The sequence below is a fragment of the Poromitra crassiceps genome, assembly GCF_964638095.1.
Source record: "Poromitra crassiceps genome assembly, chromosome: 21".
In the NCBI taxonomy this organism is placed as follows: Eukaryota; Metazoa; Chordata; class Actinopteri; order Beryciformes; family Melamphaidae; genus Poromitra; species Poromitra crassiceps.
The window spans coordinates 8,894,676-8,917,175 of NC_139638.1; the positions used below are offsets into that span (position 1 = coordinate 8,894,676).

The 22,500-nt window shown below is 44.5% G+C and overlaps 1 protein-coding gene and 1 pseudogene across 4 annotated transcripts in view; one reads left to right on the forward strand and one right to left on the reverse strand.

Annotated features, from left to right (window-relative positions):
• The window catches only part of sfswap (splicing factor SWAP), a 169,203-nt gene that overhangs the window by 21,178 nt on the left and 125,525 nt on the right, over nucleotides 1–22,500 (reverse strand). The window lies entirely within an intron of this gene.
• LOC310795429 (hatching enzyme 1.2 pseudogene) lies at nucleotides 21,608–22,420 on the forward strand (annotated as a pseudogene). Its single transcript has one exon. The product of its transcript is annotated as a hatching enzyme 1.2 pseudogene (transcript).

The window sequence follows — 22,500 nt, forward strand, 5'->3', positions numbered from 1 at the left end:
ATGAGTTAATAATCAATCATTAATCATCTTATTTTAGAGTCAAAAATATGGGTTCTGAAAGACCCTACTTCTGTGCTGGTACAGCAAAAATGAAATGTGGAGTCAGGAGTTAAGTGAGACTTGCATCGACTCAAATTGTTTTTTGCACACGTTCATCCACGTCTTTGAGTTAACGATGGTTCTTTGCTTTGATGCTTTTGGGAAACGCACCCCCCAGGTTACAGTGGGAAGGTTCTGCAGTGACTTGATGAAACGCACCCGCCAGGTTACAGTGGGAAGGTTCTGCAGTGACTTGATGAAACGCACCCCCCAGGTTACAGTGGGAAGGTTCTGCAGTGACTTGATGAAACGCACCCGCCAGGTTACAGTGGGAAGGTTCTGCAGTGACTTGATGAAACGCACCCCCCAGGTTATAGTGGGAAGGTTCTGCAGTGACTTGATGAAACGCACCCCCCAGGTTACAGTGGGAAGCTTCTGCAGTGACTTGATGAAACGCACCCCCCAGGTTACAGTGGGAAGCTTCTGCAGTGACTTGATGAAACGCACCCCCCAGGTTATAGTGGGAAGGTTCTGCAGTGACTTGATGAAACGCACCCCCCAGGTTATAGTGGGAAGGTTCTGCAGTGACTTGATGAAACGCACCCCCCCAGGTTACAGTGGGAAGGTTCTGCAGTGACTTGATGAAACGCACCCCCCAGGTTATAGTGGGAAGGTTCTGCAGTGACTTGATGAAACACACCCCCCAGGTTATAGTGGGAAGGTTCTGCAGTGACTTGATGAAACGCACCCCTCAGGGTACAGTGGGAAGGTTCTGCAGTGACTTGATGAAACGCACCCCCCAGGTTATAGTGGGAAGCTTCTGCAGTGACTTGATGAAACACACCCCCCAGGTTATAGTGGGAAGCTTCTGCAGTGACTTGATGAAACGCACCCGCCAGGTTACAGTGGGAAGCTTCTGCAGTGACTTGATGAAACGCACCCCCCCAGGTTACAGTGGGAAGCTTCTGCAGTGACTTGATGAAACGCACCCCCCAGGTTATAGTGGGAAGGTTCTGCAGTGACTTGATGAAACGCACCCCCCAGGTTATAGTGGGAAGGTTCTGCAGTGACTTGATGAAACGCACCCCCCAGGTTACAGTGGGAAGGTTCTGCAGTGACTTGATGAAACGCACCCCCCAGGTTATAGTGGGAAGCTTCTGCAGTGACTTGATGAAACACACCCCCCAGGTTATAGTGGGAAGGTTCTGCAGTGACTTGATGAAACGCACCCGCCAGGTTACAGTGGGAAGCTTCTGCAGTGACTTGATGAAACGCACCCCCCCAGGTTACAGTGGGAAGCTTCTGCAGTGACTTGATGAAACGCACCCCCCAGGTTATAGTGGGAAGGTTCTGCAGTGACTTGATGAAACGCACCCCCCAGGTTATAGTGGGAAGGTTCTGCAGTGACTTGATGAAACGCACCCCCCCAGGTTACAGTGGGAAGGTTCTGCAGTGACTTGATGAAACGCACCCCCCAGGTTATAGTGGGAAGGTTCTGCAGTGACTTGATGAAACACACCCCCCAGGTTATAGTGGGAAGCTTCTGCAGTGACTTGATGAAACGCACCCCTCAGGGTACAGTGGGAAGGTTCTGCAGTGACTTGATGAAACGCACCCCCCAGGTTATAGTGGGAAGGTTCTGCAGTGACTTGATGAAACGCACCCCCCAGGTTACAGTGGGAAGCTTCTGCAGTGACTTGATGAAACGCACCCCCCAGGTTACAGTGGGAAGCTTCTGCAGTGACTTGATGAAACGCACCCCCCAGGTTACAGTGGGAAGGTTCTGCAGTGACTTGATGAAACGCACCCCCCAGGTTACAGTGGGAAGGTTCTGCAGTGACTTGATGAAACGCACCCCCCAGGTTATAGTGGGAAGCTTCTGCAGTGACTTGATGAAACGCACCCCCCAGGTTATAGTGGGAAGGTTCTGCAGTGACTTGATGAAACGCACCCCCCAGGTTATAGTGGGAAGCTTCTGCAGTGACTTGATGAAACGCACCCCCCAGGTTATAGTGGGAAGCTTCTGCAGTGACTTGATGAAACGCACCCCCCAGGTTACAGTGGGAAGGTTCTGCAGTGACTTGATGAAACGCACCCCCCAGGTTATAGTGGGAAGGTTCTGCAGTGACTTGATGAAACGCACCCCCCAGGTTATAGTGGGAAGGTTCTGCAGTGACTTGATGAAACGCACCCCCCAGGTTATAGTGGGAAGCTTCTGCAGTGACTTGATGAAACGCACCCCCCAGGTTATAGTGGGAAGGTTCTGCAGTGACTTGATGAAACGCACCCCCCAGGTTATAGTGGGAAGGTTCTGCAGTGACTTGATGAAACGCACCCCCCAGGTTATAGTGGGAAGGTTCTGCAGTGACTTGATGAGAAAACCCGAGTGGAAAGAAACAGTGAATTTTAACAGCTATAGCAGGAGCTATGAATAGCAATTATGCGTGGGTTTATTATATACGCAGCTTGAAAATATCACAACGTACACGATCTCACTGTGAAGGCAACATTTTTTGACAAAATTGCAAATGACGGCAAATTCACCCAAGCCTACACAATTATAACATTTGAATGCTCTCGGGCCAAGTGGAAGCCCACTCACTCTCTCTCGGGACATTATTACTCATTCTGCCCCTCAAAGAAGAAGAAGAAGAAGAAACTCTTACTCAGCATTAGCTAATTAAACGATGCCTTCTGGCTAAACACTTTACAACTGGTGGCTCCAAAGTGCCTCTAATTTCTTCAATGTGAGTCTGTCTGTTCAAATGAGATTAGCCTGCTGGATTCACATCAGAAAAGCCACTTTCATTCACCGATGGACAGAGAGAATGGCATTAAATCTGCCAGGGTTAGACAGCGCTCCTGGGGCACTCATATTCAAAATCTATACTTATATTGTACTGCAAGATGCTCTGAATATAGCATCCATCAAATGGCTTATGATTAGAGCGCGATCGATATATCGGTCCACCGATATTATCGGCCGATAACCGATATATCGTATCGGCCGATATGGTGTGCCGATATTGCCAATTTTTTTTTTTTTAAGTTATAGACAGCATGTTGTGTATATTTGATATTTTTTCTTAACTATTTGTTCTATTGTATTATTATTGTGTTTTTGTATTTCTAGTTATTTATAATTATTAAATTCCCAGTTAAGTTTACTGTTTCATTGCATTGAGTTTATTAATAAGCTGTAAAATATCCTGCCTACATTACATATTTCAATTCATGTCAACTCATATCTTTGTCAAGTGTTTGATATTTGAGGATTGCTGATGTGGTGCCTCCTCTGGTCGTTAGGGGCGCCTGTTCGGAGGGAGGGGAACTGGTTGGAATAGCGTGATCCTCCCACGTGCTATGTCCTACCGGTGAAGCTTTCTCTGTCAGGTGAAAAGAAGCGGCTGGCTAACTGCCCATGTCTCGGAGGAAGCATGGAGGCAGTTTTCGGCTCTCCCCAGATCGGCAGAGGGTGGACAGCAACCAGGATAAAAACAAAAAAAATTAGCACTAATGGGGGATAAAAATTTGATAAAAAATCGGAAAAAAATAAAATAAATATCGGCTGATATATCGATATCGGTATTTTTTTACTCCCTAATATCGGTATCGGCCTCTGCCTCAAAAATCCAGTATCGGTCGGGCTCTAATATATATGTTATGGCTTATGTTATGCTAACATTAGCATTATTAACTATATGTGCTGCCAGTGTGTTAAGTGATGAACACAGAAGCCATTGTGTATGTTTAGTAGAGGGAACTGCAGTAAATAATCTGCTTTTCCCAAAGAGGCGGTGAATCGGTGTGTGTGTGTGTGTGTGTGTGTGTGTGGGGGGGGGGGGGGGGGGTTGTGGAGGGGGACACACACACACACACACACACACACACACACACACACACACACTAACAATAACTCAAATGAATGAACCTACCCTTACCCTAACCTCTCTCTCTCTCCCACTCCATCCCTCAGCATATACCCCCTCCCTCTGCTAGAACTTCACTATGAGTTGAGGGCAGAGCAGGACAATATAAAGAGACAGAGACAGAGGGAGGAGATGATGAAAGATGAGGAAAGAAGCAGGTCAAATGAGGTAAGGCAGTAGGCAGGCAAGAAGCAAGACAATGTGCCAACATCTGGAGACTGACACGCATCGAGAGAGAGAGAAAGACAGAGAAGTAGAAGCATCTGGTGTTTGGGCTAAGGGAGAAATAATGACATGATAGTTAGAAGGAAGGATTAGGTTCAAATTAGGACTGAAAAACAAACAAAAACAAAAACAGAGAGAGCAAGTGTCTGTCTTGAACATTACCGAACGTTAGGAATTGATTTCTGATATTTCATGTTTATATTTTTTTACATGTGTGTATTCTGGCTCCATTAAAGGTGATTGAAATAACTATAATTGCTTTGCTGTGGCGTCTGTTGAACTGTGGAATTAATGTGGTGACTGGTGAGTGGCATGCAACTTGATGCTGCCAGATGGTCTGTTTCACAGAACCATATGGGAACTCGATCTTGGAAACCGGTTAAAAAGGGCAGGCACTTAAAAAAAATACTTGGCAGCTGATTGGATGAACCATCTGTCTATCAGTATCACAGGCTAACGTCAACCATTTAGGACTGCCTCCTCCTTCCTCGGACACCGATTGGCCAGATTGGAACGTGGCACGTGCGAATCCCGCTGCCTCGCTAGGTTACCTGGCATGAGACGAGCAAGCTCCAGAGAGAGTGATGAGGGAGCACGAGGAAGAGGAGACAAACGCTAAAGGAGGAGACATGAAGAAGGAATGTGCACCAGGAGACAGACCAGGGTAGGAACAGGAAGTGGAGAGAATGTGCACCAGGAGACAGACCAGGGTAGGAAGTAGGCCTGCACGATATGAAGAAAATCTGCAATGTGCGATAACATTGTTCAATATAGCGATGACGATATGACTTGCGATAAATAAACAAATATTAAAGTATGCATATTAGCTATACAGTTCCTATGTCTTTCTGCTTTAATAATGTGAACATAGATCCCAAACATAGCCTATGCCCACTGAATAAATAAATGAAATACACACTGACTCTAGCTGAAACTACACACAGCGTGTTTGGGCTTTGGCAGAGGGGCGGAGCGCACTGTTGCAAGGGAAAGGTGTACGCTGGATTTACAACACAAGACAACATGATCAGATGCTGAGTGGGAATGCATGACGCATGTAAATAAAACCACTTTTGTTATTCATTGCGTTTCAGGCAGTCTTTGCGATGTGTTTATTGTGCATGTTCATATTGCGACGACGATGAAAATACGATTAATTGTGCAGCCCTAGTAGGAAGTGGAGAGAATGTGCATCAGGAGACAGACCAGGGTAGGAACAGGAAGTGGAGAGAATGTGCATCAGGAGACAGACTGGGGTAGGAACAGGAAGTGGAGAGGATGTGCATCAGGAGACAGACTGGGGTAGGAACAGGAAGTGGAGAGGATAATGTGCATCAGGAGACAGACTGGGGTAGGAACAGGAAGTGGAGAGGATGTGCATCAGGAGACAGACTGGGGTAGGAACAGGAAGTGGAGAGGATGTGCATCAGGAGACAGACTGGGGTAGGAACAGGAAGTGGAGAGGATGTGCATCAGGAGACAGACTGGGGTAGGAACAGGAAGTGGAGAGGATGTGCATCAGGAGACAGACTGGGGTAGGAACAGGAAGTGGAGAGGATAATGTGCATCAGGAGACAGACTGGGGTAGGAACAGGAAGTGGAGAGAATGTTGTGCATCAGGACACAGCAGCACCATGCCAAGAATGATAAAGGTGTGCGCCTGAGAACAAGGGACAGACGGGGGACAGGGTGGAGGGAGAATAGGTGCATAGTGAATGATGGAGAGAATAGGTGCATAGTAAATGATGGAGAGAATAGGTGCATAGTAAATGATGGAGAGAATAGGTGCATAGTGAATGATGGAGAGAATAGGTGCATAGTAAATGATGGAGAGAATAGGTGCATAGTAAATGATGGAGAGAATAGGTGCATAGTAAATGATGGAGAGAATAGGTGCATAGTAAATGATGGAGAGAATAGGTGCATAGTAGGGATGGGCATCGAATTTCGAATTTTCGAATAATCGTTGTTATTATCAAGGTCGACTTTTATTATTGAAAGTCGAAATTCGTTTATTGAATTTTTTTTTTTTTTTTTTTGGTGAGTGAAATGTTGCATTGTCTCCCCTGATTCTAAGTATAGTCGAATCGCTTGGTTTGAGCAAGTAAAACAATTTTTATAAGCAACCTCTCCCTCTTCATGGGATTTCATCCGCCATTAATTTTTCCATAAACCTTGCTTAAAATGCTTATAAAAATTGTTTTACTTGCTCAAACCAAGCGATTCGACTATACTTAGAATCAGGGGAGACAATGCAAAAAAAAAAAAAATTACATTTTTTTTTTTTTCGAATTTCGATTAACACATTGACTGCCAGCCGTTTTTTTCTTGCTGTAGGTAGCTTCTGCCAAGCCATTTTTTGAGGATTGTGGCTCATTTTACAAGCGCCGAGGATTATTTTCCGCTTGGAGTTTGTGAACATACAATATCTCAAAAGTACTAATAGAATGTGTACTTTCTCTGTCTAAAAGAGTTAGTTTGTAGAGTTAGTAGTTATGTAAGCATTAGCAGTTGAATACAGCATGGTTTTAGCATCAGAAAAAATATTCAGAGATAAACGGCTTTTTGTGAAATTCGATAGAACTGTCACTTTAACCATTCATTTTTGGCTCTCTCTCTCTCTCTCTCTCCCTCCCCCTCTCGCTCTCTCTCTCTCTCCCTTCCCCTCGCTCTCCCTCCCTCTCTCTCTCTCTCTCTCTCTCTCTCCCTCCCTCTCGCTCTCCCTCCCTCTCTCTCTCTCTCCCTCCCTCTCGGGAGGGAGACGCACTAGGTTTAATCCTAGTGAGAGGGGGAGAGGGAGAGAGAGAGAGAGAGAGAGGGAGGGAGGGAGAGAGAGAGAGCGAGAGAGAGAGAGAGAGAGAGAGAGGGAGAGAGCGAGAGGCAGAGTTGCTTCAACTCCTCCCTCTTCTTGGCTGCAGCCAGCGGCCGTCACAGTCTCAGTGCTTTTGCTGCTGTCCTGTGCCTGTCTGCAGGCTGCTGTTTGAGGAAGTCGGCATGGACTCGCTCGCTTCTTGGGAGTTTTGGTTGAGAGAAGCTTTTGCGATTCTGGTCATATTTATGCTGCGTGTTTCAAAGTGTGTTCCACCTGTAATGTATTATGTAAATTTGCAATCCCGCATCGCCAGCAATCAGCGCGAAAACGAGAGCGTTTTCCCCCAACCATTTTCATGAGAATGTAATACTGTAAAATCGCCTCGCCATTTCCTTGAATGGCTTGCTCCCTTTTTCTTTGATTTCGCTCGTCTGGGGGAGCACTGTCAACACTTAGTGGGTCGGTAAAATAGATTATACACATTCAATACCTCCAATAATTGTATAGGAGACGTAAAAGGGATTGATCAACGCCCCACCGTCAAAAAAAAAAAAACGATTTTTTTGACGAGTACACTCGTCGCTGGCAGTTAACAGCTGGATTGTGTTTGACGAGTACACTCGTCGCTGGCAATCAAGGTGTTAAAAGTCGACTTTGGCCAGCGAATTTCAAATAGTGTTTTTGCTAGAAATGCCCATCCCTAGTGCATAGTAAATGATGGAGAGAATAGGTGCATAGTAAATGATGGAGAGAATAGGTGCATAGTAAAGATGGAGAGAATAGGTGCATAGTAAATGATGGAGAGAATAGGTGCATAGTAAAGATGGAGAGAATAGGTGCATAGTAAATGATGGAGAGAATAGGTGCATAGTAAATGATGGAGAGAATAGGTGCATAGTAAATGATGGAGAGAATAGGTGCATAGTAAAGATGGAGAGAATAGGTGCATAGTAAATGATGGAGAGAATAGGTGCATAGTAAATGATGGAGAGAATAGGTGCATAGTAAATGATGGAGAGAATAGGTGCATAGTAAATGATGGAGAGAATAGGTGCATAGTAAATGATGGAGAGAATAGGTGCATAGTAAAGATGGAGAGAATAGGTGCATAGTAAATGATGGAGAGAATAGGTGCATAGTAAACGATGGAGAGAATAGATGCATAGTAAATGATGGAGAGAATAGGTGCATAGTAAAGATGGAGAGAATAGATGCATAGTAAATGATGGAGAGAATAGGTACATAGTAAATGATGGAGAGAATAGGTGCATAGTAAATGATGGAGAGAATAGGTGCATAGTAAAGATGGAGAGAATAGATGCATAGTAAATGATGGAGAGAATAGGTGCATAGTAAAGATGGAGAGAATAGATGCATAGTAAATGATGGAGAGAATAGGTGCATAGTAAATGATGGAGAGAATAGGTACATAGTAAATGATGGAGAGAATAGATGCATAGTAAATGATGGAGAGAATAGGTGCATAGTAAATGATGGAGAGAATAGATGCATAGTAAATGATGGAGAGAATAGGTGCATAGTAAATGATGGAGAGAATAGGTGCATAGTAAATGATGGAGAGAATAGGTGCATAGTAAATGATGGAGAGAATAGGTGCATAGTAAATGATGGAGAGAATAGGTGCATAGTAAATGATGGAGAGAATAGGTGCATAGTAAAGATGGAGAGAATAGATGCATAGTAAATGATGGAGAGAATAGGTGCATAGTAAATGATGGAGAGAATAGGTGCATAGTAAATGATGGCGAGAATAGGTGCATAGTAAAGATGGAGAGAATAGATGCATAGTAAATGATGGAGAGAATAGGTGCATAGTAAATGATGGAGAGAATAGGTGCATAGTAAATGATGGAGAGAATAGGTGCATAGTAAATGATGGAGAGAATAGGTACATAGTAAATGATGGAGAGAATAGGTGCATAGTAAATGATGGAGAGAATAGGTGCATAGTAAATGATGGAGAGAATAGGTGCATAGTAAATGATGGAGAGAATAGGTGCATAGTAAATGATGGAGAGAATAGGTGCATAGTAAGTGATGGAGAGAATAGGTGCATAGTAAAGATGGAGAGAATAGGTGCATAGTAAATGATGGAGAGAATAGGTGCATAGTAAAGATGGAGAGAATAGGTGCATAGTAAATGATGGAGAGAATAGGTGCATAGTAAGTGATGGAGAGAATAGGTGCATAGTAAAGATGGAGAGAATAGGTGCATAGTAAATGATGGAGAGAATAGGTGCATAGTAAAGATGGAGAGAATAGGTGCATAGTAAGTGATGGAGAGAATAGGTGCATAGTAAGTGATGGAGAGAATAGGTGCATAGTAAAGATGGAGAGAATAGGTGCATAGTAAATGATGGAGAGAATAGGTGCATAGTGAATGATGGAGAGAATAGGTGCATAGTAAGTGATGGAGAGAATAGGTGCATAGTAAGTGATGGAGAGAATAGGTGCATAGTAAAGATGGAGAGAATAGGTGCATAGTAAATGATGGAGAGAATAGGTGCATAGTAAATGATGGAGAGAATAGGTGCATAGTAAAGATGGAGAGAATAGGTGCATAGTAAGTGATGGAGAGAATAGGTGCATAGTAAGTGATGGAGAGAATAGGTGCATAGTAAGTGATGGAGAGAATAGGTGCATAGTAAGTGATGGAGAGAATAGGTGCATAGTAAGTGATGGAGCCAGGCATGGTGTCAGGGAGAGATATGGCTGAGAGAGAGAGAGAATGATACACACAGAGGAGCACTGAGATGTGGGAACGATGGGAGGGGAACAGGGAAAGAAAAATGACAAAAGGAGATAGCCCCGCTGAAAACCTCCGCTCGTCTGCATAATGTGCTCGGGTCACCTTGTGTAGCATCATGAGCGTGACGGTGTCCCCCAGCGAGACTGTGATTTACTGCCCTCGCCCTGGAACTCCTGACTGGGAATCTATTCCAGAGTGTGCACCGCCAAAACCACCGGCTCATTACCCTGGTTGTGATACAACAAGCACATGTAAGATCAGGCACTCGAAGAAACAGTCACAGACGTGTTCGCTGTGTCCTCACGTTTGTGAACCTGGCTCATGTAAGATTAGCCATGTTCTCTCTCATACAAAACAAACACAATCCATAACAAGGGCTGGAAACTCTGCAGCAACTTAGGCCATGTTCAGACTAGGAGGCCAAATCCGATTTGCTGATAAAGTCATTAATCATCATTATCTTGATTGGTTTCCCAAATCTGATTTGGGAGTGTGTCCGCACTGCCACAAATCTGATCCTCAAGTCGGATCTGTGTGTCCAGAGCTAAACACCCTATCTGCATGGGTTGCTATGGTAACGACGTGGGCGTCAGTAAATACGTACGTTGGTGACGTGGTTTTTCCTGCGCAGAAGCATTTGATGATGAGTTGCGAGTGACGTTCAAATCAGATTTGGTGGATCTGCGCGTCCGCACTGAAGACACATCAGTCAAAAGCACATTTGAAGCAGATTGGAAACGACCTCCATATGTGGTTTGGGACAAGTGACACAAATCAGACTTGGAGCGTCCAGACTCATAAAACCAATCTGGATAAAGTCATTAATAGGTCACTAAAGTTCACAAATCAGATTTGGCCTCCTAGTCTGAACATGGCCTTATAGAGACAGACAGACAGACAGATGCATCACCATATCAGCTTTCTACAAGACAACAGAAGTGGAAATAGTTTGGCTCTTCAGAGAACCAGAAAGACAAATAAAAACATCCCTTTAGCATCTTAAGTGTGGCAGCAGCATGCTCATTGCCCCATTTACATAGACTTAGCCGACATAATGACATTTTGCCCTTCAGTCTTGTTCCTGTGTTTTATTTGAGACAGTGGGTGTGGAGACAGACAGGGGGACGGGGGACGAGCAGCAGCAGAAGGCTTCAGACTTCAGGCGTTAATTGGGCCAGCGATCATGAAAGTGTGTTACAGTATGTAGCACAGAGCAGCGCTGTCGCCTCACAGCCACAAGCTCCTGGTGGCTTTGGCTACGTTCACACAGCCATATCCTTAGTGCTTGAATCTAATCATTTCCCCCCCTAAGTGACTCAGGTCAGTCTTTTTCATGACTGTGTGAACAGTACAAGTCACATTGAATGTGACTTTTTTAAAGACGACCTGGGCTACTTTCAAATGTGGAAAAACATCAGATTCGAATCTGATGTTTTGGAATGTGACTCCGGTGTGAACAGACATCTGGCCCATATCTGACTTAATGCTTCAATGTGACTTTTACATCATTCCAGAGCGACATTCGTCACTATTCTGCGCTGGCGGGAGGAGGGAGGACCAAGCAGGCAGATTGTGATTACAAACATGGAGGACAGCTGCGAGGGAGCTCAGTGGAGGGACAGTGAGGTTTTAGACCTTATAAGTATCAGCAAGAAGTAGCAGCTATTGCTTCACAGAAAGCCATCATTAAAATGTTGGCTCTCTTTCTCCTCCTCGCTATCATCTGCTCCTGTATTCCCTGTCTTCCACTGCACAATAACTTGTAAATTGAACAACAGATGAAACAACATCGTCAGCTACCGCCATGTTTACTGCTGTCTTCTTCCAGGTTCACGTAGAACAGCAGTGTGCTACGTGTGACGTTATAGTTGTTCTTCTGCACATGTGGGTCACTTCAGGGCCGTGACCTGTAGGGCTGTGAATCTTCACTGGCCTCCCGATTCGATTCGATTACGATTCATCTGTCAACGACTCGATTCGATTCGATTAAACGATGCATCACGATGCATCTTAAATCGATGCATCACTTTTTCCGCAATACATGATTTATTTTTTCTCACTTTCTTTTTTCTCACTGTGTGGCTACTTTTAAAATAAAAGTGCATTTGGAATTGCATTGTATTATGATCCATAATTAAAATAAACAACTGCATGTACTTACATTCTATTTTATTTGATTATAATTTTTTTTTTTTTTTTTTTTTTTTTAATAATCGATTTTTGATATTTGTTAATCGATGCAGAATCGTGCACGTCCGCATCACGATGCATCGTATAATCGATTATTTTTGACACCCCTAGTGACCTGTTCACACTGGAGTCTGATATGGGCCACTTTTAAAAAGTCTGTGTGAACAGCCACACAAAAAAATCAGATGTGAGCAACAAGCCAGATTCAAGCACTAAGGTTTGCTGTGTGAACGTAGCCTTTGATTCCCACCTGAGTCGCTGTGGTGCTGGGGGAGTTTGGGGGTTGTGTGCCCAGGTGAGTTATCTCGTGAAAAGGGCCTTTCTGTGTGTGGAGTTTGCATCTTCTCCCTGTGCTCACCCCACTATACACATGCAAGAAGATCAGCACCTGACCAGCGATGGCTGAGAAGAAGTTGGTCCTCTGGGCACTGCAATGCAAAGCTGCCCTCCACTCCTGCCCCGCCCCCGACCCAGGAGGAGGAGCCGGGATGGTGTCACTGTCGTTGTAAAAAGCAGTGTGTGTGTGTAGGGTGTGCGTGTGTGTATGTGTGTGTGCGTGCGTGTGTAGTGTGTGTGTGTGTGTGTGTGTGTATGTAATGTGTGTGTGTGTAGTGTGTGTGTGTGTGCACGCGTGTGTAGGGTGTGCATAGTGTGTGTGTGTGTGTGCGTGTGTGCGCGACTGCATGTGTAGTGTGTGTGTGTGTAGTGTGTGTGTGTGTGTGTAGTGCGTGTGTGTGTGTGCCGGCTGTGACAAATAAAGGCAGGCTTGTCCGTATGCTTGCATCATTCAAGATTAGCCCCTATTTCAGAACAGACATGGCAGAACCAAAAGGGGGCGTGTCACACAGAACCAAGGGGGCGTGTCACACAGAACCAAAAGGGGGCGTGTCACACAGAACCAAGGGGGCGTGTCACACAGAACCAAAAGGGGGCGTGTCACACATAACCAAGGGGGCATGTCACACAGAACCAAAGGGGGAGTGTCACACATAACCAAGGGGGCATGTCACACAGAACCAAGGGGGCGTGTCACACAGAACCAAAAGGGGGCGTGTCACACAGAACCAAAAGGGGGCGTGTCACACAGAACCAAAGGGGGAGTGTCACACATAACCAAGGGGGCATGTCACACAGAACCAAGGGGGCGTGTCACACATAACCAAAAGGGGGCGTGTCACACATAACCAAAAGGGGGCGTGTCACACATAACCAAAAGGGGGCATGTCACACAGAACCAAAAGGGGGCGTGTCACACATAACCAAAAGGGGGCGTGTCACACATAACCAAGGGGGCATGTCACACAGAACCAAAGGGGGCATGTCACACAGAACCAAGGGGGGGTGTCACACAGAACCAAGGGGGCATGTCACACAGAACCAAGGGGGCGTGTCACACAGAACAAAGGGGGAGTGTCACACATAACCAAGGGGGCGTGTCACACAGAACCAAGGGGGCGTGTCACACAGAACAAAGGGGGAGTGTCACACATAACCAAGGGGGCGTGTCACACATAACCAAGGGGGCGTGTCACACAGAACAAAGGGGGAGTGTCACACATAACCAAGGGGGCGTGTCACACATAACAAAGGGGGAGTGTCACACATAACCAAAGGGGGCGTGTCACACAGAACCAAGGGGGGGTGTCACACAGAACCAAAGGGGGCGTGTCACACAGAACCAAAGGGGGCGTGTCACACAGAACCAAAGGGGGCGTGTCACACAGAACCAAAGGGGGAGTGTCACACAGAACCAAGGGGGCGTGTCACACAGAACCAAGGGGGCGTGTCACACGGCCCACACCGTTCATGCTGTTCCATTGAAAGTGATTGAAGGAAACACTGCATTGGAACGACTATAAACAAACTTCAGACATGTTCTTTTCTTCTCACCAGCAGAATGCTTATACCCCATGAGAGGCCACAGCAGAAGTGTGAGGGAGCTTTTAGCATCAGCTTGGTATTCTGACAGTGACATGCTGTCATTAAACCAGACATGACTCAAAGTACAGTATGGGATATGAAAGAACAAAACACCATGGGGACATTTCAGTGTGGACAGCACATATTGAGGCAATGAGCTATTATTCAACTCTGAAGGCAGTTAAAATAAAGAAAACGTCAAAAAGCCATTTGTGACTTAGAAAACAGATTGTCTAAAGAGGACTAAGGAGTGGAGTCACGACTGCTGGTGCAGAAGCTGTGAGAAAGTGTCTCAGTGAACCTCAGGGAGATAGATGGTGCTGATGATTAGAAAGGGACTTGACAGAAACAGGAGCTGCTAAAAAGAGGCCACGGGTTGTGTGCAAATGTGTGTCTTCAGGAGATGTGTCCTGATAGCCTCTTTTATCACCTAGATTTCATGTTTCCAGTCTCTTTAGTTCCCCTGATTTGACACCAGAGCTCCCTGCGGAGAAAATGTCCTTCTATCTTTATCCCACGAGCGAGGAGCAGCAAAGATTGAGACCGTAGAGGAGAGGTTAGATTCTCTGCCCGAACCCGAGACCAGCCTGGGCCTGTGGGTCAGGCCGGAATTTCCCCTCTATTCATCGGGCCTGGGTCTGTGGTCAGATATAATACTTTTTTATTGATTTATATAATTTGGGTAATATTTGGTGTGATAATCAGAATGTTATCACATTACACCTTATGTATTATTCATAAGACTGAACAGACAACATGGATATAAATTAGTTTTAGATAAACAGAAAATTCTGGGTTCAGGCTTGGCTCGGGCCCATAAATGCAGCCAATGGGATGGGCGGGGCCGGGCTCAAACAGAACGTGGACAGGTCCGGGTCAGTCTTTTCTTGCTCTACCCCACAATCTCCCACAGCTAGCATACTTTGGACTGATGGATTTTCTAAATTATTATTATTATTATTTTTACATAAAGTAGCATAGTTAACACATTCAGTGCCACAGCGCTTCAGTAAAATTGTCTGGAGCCTGTGCCAGATTCACTTCCATTCAGTTGAAAACAGCTATAGAATTCTTTCTATTATGGCTATATTAACGGGGCTGGACTTTAATGAAACATTGAACACTCCTGCTTCTTCCAAAGAAGAAATTTTGTTTCTAGACAGTTCCATTATGAAATTACAGCCTCTCAAAAAAGTGCACTTTCAAGGGTTTTCTGTCGTTTTTTTTTTCTTTCCAAGATATAGCCCCTTTTATGAATACCTTTTGCACTCTAATTTCGAGCACATTCACTGACTCTGGCTGGTGTTTTCTGATGTGGTGGCGTGTGGTGTGGTTTCTGTGCAGCCACACACCCCTCTCCCCCCCCCCCCTCTCCACCTCTGAGCTGCGGGCTCCTCCCACACGCACAGAGTTTGCTTTCTCGACTCTGTTTTTGCCCCGGACAGATCCCAGCTTTGCTGCGCGCATCATTTCCTTGATGGGCATCAAGGAAATGATGCGCGCTGGCAAACGCGACTGAACGAAAAGGCTTGGCCCGTTCGGCTTCGGATGCTGGCTTTCTAGGAAATCGTGTGGAGATAGATAGAAGCATAAGAGCTCAGTTGTGAGCGCGGATGCAGCCGAGCCCACTCTCGCTGTAGACGGAGCAATATATACGGCTGTGGCAGAAAGCATGCATCGGTTTCCACGGCTTTCTCCGCTGTCTCCTGTACAAAGTAAAGGATCTGAGGTGGGTGGAGCAGCTCCTGTGACGATGTTTAAGGTGGCGCCGTGTGATCCCTTGAAGGGATTCATGCTCACTGGCTGGGTACGACCTTAAACAGCAGAATTATGGAATAATATGAATTATGATTTTAGGACGTCCACAGACGTCCTTGGCACTGAACGTTACTTTTTTTTAGGACGTGCACAGACGTCCTTGGCACTGAATGTGTTAAAGGAGAGACACTTTAACAACAGCAAAAACTCTCAAAGTGTAGCCACCTGCTCCCGATTTATTCTAAATGCACTGATCATGAAGGATTTCAGAGTGTAAATAGGTCATACTGTACTGTCTTTAACTGCAATATAGCCTACACCCCACCCCGCACAAACAAAAAATAAAATACAAAATAAAAATAAATAAATAAATAAAATAAAATCAAATAAAATCAAGGTCCCCAAGACCTTTCTTTACGAGTGCTCAAGGTATCCCAGATGACGGTTGGTTTCTAAGTAGGGATTGTAATCGGGAACCATTTCCAATTTTGTCCGACTCCAAATTGCCCAAATTTACAGAAATTGCTAAGCCACTGCACTAATGTTACCTCTTAACGTTAAGAATGATCAACAGCTGGATGTTTTGAATGTAGAACATACAGTGGGTTTGCTAGCACAGCTCTGTAGCAGCTTTGTTTTCTTAAAGAACAGAAGTTGCTGAAGATCGTCTCTTTAGAGTCCCAGAAAGGCAAAACTAAAAAACCCCATAAAATGACAGATTGTGCAACGATTACACTGTGGGTCCAGAGGTTCAACATGCACCTCATTATCTGCTTCATATGCACTTGGATATATTGCAATTCTGACCAGAGCGCGCAGGAACCACCCAATGAAGTGGTCAAAACCAATGGGAAAAAGTCTTACATGATAACCGAGATGTGAAAATATGTTTACTCTTTGTTTAACTACAAGAACTTTTACCCAATAAACTTTCCAATATTCTAGTCTTCGTTCTGCTGTAGCAGCAGGTTATTTCCAGGCGATTGTGTTTTTGTTCAGTAATGCTGACTTTGAAATACTTGGACATGTGTTCACTAACTCTCAGCTTCTGTCAAACGTTTCTTCGCTCTTTTGAAAAGTTATTCTCTGACAAAACAAACTCTAACACAGCAGCAACATCTTTCTTTGTGACAAACACAAAACAAAGTTTATTCCACTAAAGCTCAGTGTAGTCTTTTACCAGTGACAATGTATACAGTAGGAACGGTTAAAGGAGAATTTTGGTTTTTTACACCACAGTCCTCATTTCCAGCTTAAAATATGATGTTTTCTACCCACAAATACTTTTGGGTTCATTCGGATCCCCACAGAAGATTTGTCGCACCGAGTACACTCCTCAAACACTCAAACAGGCTAGAACGGGAGCCTGCGGGGCATGCTGCACGCGCTCTGTAAATGACACTTTTTCTGTCACATCGCGGTTCATTCTGGTTGTAAATATAATTATTTAGCTAATAGCTAGAAGCTAAGCTAACAACAACAAAAGAGTCGGCTCCGATCTGCCCCGGATGGGGTTACAGTGCTCATCTTCTTCTTCTGTGGTTTCTCTGAAGAAGTGTGGTAAGAAGAGAAACCACAGAAGAAGATAAGCACTGTAACCCCATCCGGGGCAGATCAACGTTGACTGTTGTGTTGGTGTTAGCTTAGCTTCTAGCTATTAGCTAAATAATTATATTTACAACCAGAATGAACCGCGATGTGACAGAAAAAGTGTCATTTACAGAGCGCGTGCAGCATGCCCCGCAGGGTTCCGTTCTAGCCTGTTTGAGTGTTTGAGGGGTGTACTCGGTGCGACAAATCTTCTGTGGGGATCCGAATGAACCCAAAAGTATTTGTGGGTAGAACACATCATATTTTAAGCTGGAAATGAGGACCGTGGTGTAAAAAACCGAAATTCTCCTTTAAGGGAATCCATAAAGAATCTGAGCAGTAACCTCAGAAGATGTCATCTGTTGTTGTCAGCAATTGTGATAGGAGAGAATGACCTGTACTTTGATAAATGCAAAGTAACCACTTCATTGAGTGTATTAAAGTCATAAAAAGCTGGGCATGAAATCAGACCCTGCTGCCAAATGAATAACTGCTTTAGAGACTTTAGATGCCATATTTACAGTGAGGCAAATATGGCATTGGCTTGATCAAATATGTTATTTGTTCAGAAATACAATCTCATCGTCTTGATGTTTTTGGTGTTTGTTTTCCCTCTGAGGTAGCATATTGCTCCATGAAAAATGAAATGGTTGAATGGTTGTCATTTGATTAAAAGCATAAAATGTGTCTTGAGTGGGAGATGTAACTTTCAAGTTTAAGAAGCAGATCTATAAATGAATAAATATACATTGACCTATAAAAGCAGTCAGTGAAACTATCTTCCTCTACTTGAAAGTACAAACATCATCTAAGAGTGATGAAGTTCTGTGCCTGAGCAGAGTGGAGCAGATAGATAGAAAACAGAACAATAAGTTGATTTTTTTTACGTAACGTATCATAAAAAGAGAAAAGAAACAACAACTATAGAGACCATCTTGTGATGGAATCACAGGAGAGATGAATGTGAGCCAGGGGCATAAAGTGTGTTTGTGTGTGCTCACATCACATCACACCCATTTTCAAAGTCGGCCCACAGACAGACCGACAGACACACACACAATCACAGACACACACACACACAATCACAGACACATCATAGACACACACACACACACACAACCACAGACACATCATAGACACACACAGACTAGTGGTGTCAAAAATAATCGATTATAAGATGCATTACGATGCCACTGAGCTAGCACGATGCGGACGTGCACGATTCTGCATCGATTCACGAATGTCAAAAATCGATTATAATATATATATATATATATTTTTTTTTATAAACAAATAAAATATAATGGAAGTACATGCAGTTGTTTATTTTAATTATGGATCATAATACAATGCAATTCCAAATGCACTTTTATTTTAAAAGTAGCCACACAGTGAGAAAAAAGAAAGTAAGAAAAATAAAATAAATCATGTATTGGGGGAAAAAAAGTGATGCATCGATTGAAGATGCATCGACATGCATCGATAATCATTTTATAATCGAATCGTAGCCCTACTCTGAATCGTAATCAAATCGAATTGTGAGGCCAGTGAAGATTCACAGCCCTAACACACACACACACACACACACACACACACACACACACACACACACACACACACACTCACTCACTCACAAGGTGAAAACAATAGCAGCCCCGCTGCTACGGCTGGTACTAATAAGAAGACAACAGCTGCTATGGTGCTAATAACAGCAGACAGTCACTTTGCCAAACCCAGCCTTCAAACACAACAATATGGTGGTGCTATGGTTCTGTGTGGTACCCCAGCCTTCCAACACAACAATATGGTGGTGCTATGGTTCTGTGTGGTACCCTAATGCCTTCAAACACAACAATATGGTGGTGCTATGGTTCTGTGTGGTACCCTAATGCCTTCAAACACAACAATATGGTGGTGCTATGGTTCTGTGTGGTACCTAATGCCTTCAAACACAACAATATGGCGGTGCTATGGTTCTGTGTGGTACCCTAATGCCTTCAAACACAACAATATGGTGGTGCTACTGCTATGGTTCTGTGTGGTACCCTAATGCCTTCAAACACAACAATATGGTGGTGCTATGGTTCTGTGTGGTACCTAATGCCTTCAAACACAACAATATGGTGGTGCTAAGGTTCTGTGTGGTACCCTAATGCCTTCAAACACAACAATATGGTGGTGCTATGGTTCTGTGTGGTACCTAATGCCTTCCAACACAACAATATGGTGGTGCTAAGGTTCTGTGTGGTACCTAATGCCTTCAAACACAACAATATGGTGGTGCTATGGTTCTGTGTGGTACCTAATGCCTTCAAACACAACAATATGGTGGTGCTATGGTTCTGTGTGGTACCTAATGCCTTCAAACACAACAATATGGTGGTGCTAAGGTTCTGTGTGGTACCTAATGCCTTCAAACACAACAATATGGTGGTGCTATGGTTCTGTGTGGTACCCTAATGCCTTCAAACACAACAATATGGTGGTGCTATGGTTCTGTGTGGTACCTAATGCCTTCAAACACAACAATATGGTGGTGCTATGGTTCTGTGTGGTACCCCAGCCTTCAAACACAACAATATGGTGGTGCTATGGTTCTGTGTGGTACCTAATGCCTTCAAACACAACAATATGGTGGTGCTATGGTTCTGTGTGGTACCTAATGCCTTCAAACACAACAATATGGTGGTGCTATGGTTCTGTGTGGTACCCTAATGCCTTCAAACACAACAATATGGTGGTGCTATGGTTCTGTGTGGTACCCTAATGCCTTCAAACACAACAATATGGTGGTGCTATGGTTCTGTGTGGTACCTAATGCCTTCAAACACAACAATATGGTGGTGCTATGGTTCTGTGTGGTACCTAATGCCTTCAAACACAACAATATGGTGGTGCTAAGGTTCTGTGTGGTACCTAATGCCTTCAAACACAACAATATGGTGGTGCTATGGTTCTGTGTGGTACCTAATGCCTTCAACCACAACAATATGGTGGTGCTAAGGTTATGTGTGGTACCTAATGCCTTCAAACACAACAATATGGTGGTGCTATGGTTCTGTGTGATACCTAATGCCTTCCAACACAACAATATGGTGGTGCTATGGTTCTGTGTGATACCTAATGCCTTCAAACACAACAATATGGTGGTGCTAAGGTTCTGTGTGGTACCTAATGCCTTCAAACACAACAATATGGTGGTGCTAAGGTTCTGTGTGGTACCTAATGCCTTCAAACACAACAATATGGTGGTGCTAAGGTTCTGTGTGGTACCTAATGCCTTCAAACACAACAATATGGTGGTGCTAAGGTTCTGTGTGGTACCTAATGCCTTCAAATACAACAATATGGTGGTGCTAAGGTTCTGTGTGGTACCTAATGCCTTCAAACACAACAATATGGTGGTGCTAAGGTCCTGTGTGGTACCCCAGCCTTCAAACACAACAATATGGTGGTGCTATGGTGCTGTGCAGTGTTAATTTCGTTGACAAAAACTATGACGAAAAATGTTAGTCAACTACCTTTTCCCCCAAGACTAAGACAAGACTAAAATGTTCAGACTTTTAGTTTCTTTGACTAAGACGAGACTAAAATGTTCAGACTTTTAGTTCCTTTGACTAAGACAAGACTAAAATGTTCAGACTTTTAGTTTCTTTGACTAAGACGAGACTAAAATGTTCAGACTTTTAGTTTCTTTGACTAAGACGAGACTAAAATGTTCAGACTTTTAGTTTCTTTGACTAAGACGAGACTAAAATACTCAAACTTTTAGTTGACTAAAACTTGACTAAACAAAAAGAGGATGAGGTTGACTAAATCTGATAAAAACTAACAAGGACAAGTCACAGGACTACGACTACGACTAAATAAAAAAATTTACGAGAAAATGAACACTAATTATAGACTGCTTTTCCCCCTCAATGCAGCAGTTCAGTTTCTTGTGCTGCAGCATCATAGATGTAGCTGACATTTAGCTGTCTTAAAAACACATGTAAACAGGAAATAAAATATTGGAACAAAAATTTAAATAAACCAATGATCCAATGAGAGAGGATACGACAGTATACCGAAGCAACGTTGACTTGCAGGCACAATCAGGTGTTTAGGTATGTCCATGTAAAGAGCTCTTTAATCCGCAGAAATAACAGACACTGTTGAAACTATGGGTTTGTCCGTGGCTTCCTCCCTTCAGACGTTTATTTAGGCCTAGCAGTCTGGACCCCAACCCTTAATCCTCCAGCAGACACACCTGGAAAGAAGAGTATAAAAGAGCAGGACCAAGCAGACTCAAGCATCAAGCTGCAAGCAGTCTCTCCACAGCATCTCCAGGAACCCTGCAGAGAAGACAAGAAGCTACCAGACAGAAACCTGAAGATGAATCCCTCTCTCGGCCTCCTGCTGCTGCTGCTGATCGGCCTCTCCCAGGCTAAGGAGGAAGCCTCCAGGGACCCAGAGGCCGACATTACGTCATTTGGCAGACGCTTTTTATCCAAAGCCGACACGATGGACACCGGCAGCAGGATCTTGGCCACAAACAACGGCTCCAGTGAGTTCCTGCTGGAGGGTGACTTGGTGGCCCCCACAACGAGAAACGCCATGAAGTGTTGGAGCAACAGCTGCCTCTGGAAGAAAGCCGGCGGCAAGGTGACCGTCCCCTTCATAGTGAGCAGCGTCTTCTCCAGGTCGGCCAAGCAGGCGATCGACAGAGGCATGAAGTCCTTCCACAGCAGCACCTGCATCCGCTTCGTTCCCCGTACAAACGAACGCGACTACATCAGCGTGGAGAGCAGAGGCGGCTGCTTCTCATCCCTGGGCAGAGTGGGAGGCAGGCAGACCGTCTCTCTCGCCCAGCAGGGCTGCGTCTACCACGGTGTCATCCAGCACGAGTTCCTCCATGCTCTGGGCTTCTATCACGAGCACACCAGGAGTGACCGCGACCAGTATGTCCGCATCAACTTCCGGTACGTTAACCCGCGGACAAAACACAACTTCCAGAAGCAGAACACCAACAACCAGAACACTCCCTACGACTACTCCTCCGTCATGCACTATCCGAGAACAGCCTTCACCACCCAACGCGGGCAGGACACCATCACCCCCATCCCCAACCCTAATGTCCGGATCGGCCAGAGGCAGGGCATGTCCCGCATCGACATCCAGAGGGTCAACAAGATCTACAGCTGCTAAGAACATTAGAGAAGGTGCTTAGATTGTCTTTACTTTAATGTGTCCGAGGGCTAAACTGTGTGTGTGTGAGACCAATCAAC